This window comes from Rhinolophus sinicus, chromosome 7 (genome assembly GCF_057876585.1).
Source record: "Rhinolophus sinicus isolate RSI-liver-muscle chromosome 7, RSI-T2T, whole genome shotgun sequence".
NCBI lineage: Eukaryota > Metazoa > Chordata > Mammalia > Chiroptera > Rhinolophidae > Rhinolophus > Rhinolophus sinicus.
In genome coordinates this window covers 26661148-26663612 of record NC_142507.1, presented here as the reverse complement: position 1 = coordinate 26663612, position 2465 = coordinate 26661148, and the positions used below count along the sequence as shown (strand labels likewise).

At 35.0% G+C, this 2465-nt stretch overlaps 1 pseudogene; it reads left to right on the top strand.

The window, feature by feature from the left end:
• The first annotated feature begins 534 nt into the window (after positions 1-534).
• LOC148757647 (large ribosomal subunit protein eL32 pseudogene) lies at positions 535-1552 on the top strand (annotated as a pseudogene).
• The last annotated feature ends 913 nt before the right edge of the window (positions 1553-2465 follow it).

The following is a 2465-nucleotide window of genomic DNA, read 5'->3' as shown; positions in this document are numbered from 1 at the left end:
AAAAACTAAAACCAACCACATGGTGCCTACAAGAGACACATCTCAGTTACAAGGACAAGTATAGACACAAAAATAATAGAATGGGAATTGACATTCTAAGGAAATGGTATACAGAGAAAAACAGGTATACCACACTGATATCAGATGAAACAGATTTCAGGATAAAAAAGATAACAAGAGACAAAAATGGACATTTCTTAATGGTAAAGGGGACTGTACAACAAGAAGACATAACAGTCATCAATATTTATGCCCCCAATCAGGGAGCACTGAAATATACCAAGAAACAACTAATAGAACTAAAGGGAGAAGTTAACCAAAAAACAATTATAGTAGGGGACATAAATATATCATTGACAGCTTTGGATACATCATCCAAACAGAAAATAAACAAAATTACATCAGCCCTAAATGATACATTAGATGAAATAGACATACCTGACATTTATAGAGAATTTCGTTCTAGAACATTTGACTATATATTCTTTTCTAGTGTACATGGATCATTCTCAAGGATAGACCATATATTGGGACATAAAACTAGCCTCAGCAAATTTAAGAAGATTGAAATCATACCAAACACATTCTCTGATCGCAAGGCTTTGAAATCAAACATCAACTGCAAAAAGAAAGGAGAAAAAAACACAAATATGTGGAGATTAAACAACATACTTTTAACGACTGGGTCGAGCAGAAGAAATGACGGCGGAAATACTCTAAAAGCTGACGGAGGAGCGGCTTCAACTTCACCAGGCCTTAGAAGCTCAGAAAGAATTCCAAATATTCTACGTTATCCTAACAACACGTATCATGGCTACCCTCAAACCACTCGTGAGGCCCAAGATCGTCAAAAAAAGGACCAAGAAGTTTATCCGGCACCAGTCAGACCGATATGTCAAAATTCAGCGTAATTGGCAGAAAACCAGAGGTATTGACAGCAGGGTGCGCAGAAGATTCAAGGGGTAGATCTTGATGTCCAACATTGATTATGGGAGTAACAAGAAAACAAAGCACATGCTGCCCAGTGGTTTTTGGAAGTTCCTGGTCCACAATGTCAAAGAGCTTAAAGTGCTGCTGATATGCAACAAATCTTACCGTGCTGAGATTGCTCCTAACATCTCCTCAAAGAACCACAAAGACGTTGCGGAAAGAGCAGACCACTGGCCATCAGCGTCACCAATCCCAATGCCCCGCGGTGAAGAAAATGAATAGACAGCTTGTGTGGAAATTGTGTTTTAATAAAACCATAAAATTCTTACAATAAATAAATAAATAAATAAATAAATAAATAAATAAATAAATAAATAAAATAATATAAAGAATGACTAGGTCAATGAAAAAAAAAAAAAGAGGAGGGATCAAAATATACTTAGAAACAAATGGGAATGAAAATACATCCTACCGAAATTTTAGAGATGCAGGGAAAGTAGTTTTTTGTTTTTTTTTCCCTCCCCTGGGAAAGTAGTTTTAAGAGGCAAATTTATATCTTTACAGGCCTATCTTAACAAGAAACGAGAAAAATCTCAGATAAATAACCTCACATTATACCTTAAAGAACTTGAAAAAGAAGAACAAATGAAACTCAAAGTCAGCAGAAGGAAGGACACAATAAATATCAGAGCAGAACTAAATGACATACAGAAAAAAAGACAATAGGAAAATTTAATGTGACAAAGAGCTTGTTCTTTGAAAGGATTAATAAAATTGACAAACACTTGGCTGGACTAAGATAAAAAGAAGAGACACAAATAAACAAAATCAGAAATGAGAGAGGGAAAGTTATCATGGATGCCACAGAAGTACAAAGGATCATGCAAGAATTCTATGAAGGATTATATGCCACCAAATTCAATAACCTAGAAGAAATGGACAAGTTCTTAGACACATATAGCCTTTTAGGCTGAATCATGAATAATTGGAAAATCTAAATAGATCGGTCACCAGAAGGAAATTGAATCAGTCATCTGAAACCTTCCCAAAAGAAAAAGTCCAGGACCAGATGGCTTCACCAGTGAATTTTACCAAACATTCAAAGAGGATCTAATACCTGTCCTACTCAAACTCTTCCAAAAAATGGAAAAAAGAGACAATACTCCCTAACTCGTTTTATGAGGCCAACATTACCCTGATACCAAAACCTGGTAAGGATAACACACAAAAAAGAAAATTACAGACCAATATGTCTGATGAATACAGATTCAAAAATCCTAAACAAAATTGTAGTAAATTGAGTGCAGCAATGCATTAAAAAGATTATACACCATGACCAAGTGGGGTTCATCCCAGGGGCACAAGGATGGTTCAATATACACAAATCAATCAACGTGATACACGGTATAAACAAACTAAAGCACAAAAATCATATGATTATATCAATAGATGCAGAAAAAGTGTTTGACAAGATACAACTATTTGTGATTAAAACACTTAATAAAATAGGTGTAGAGGAAAATACCTTAACGTAA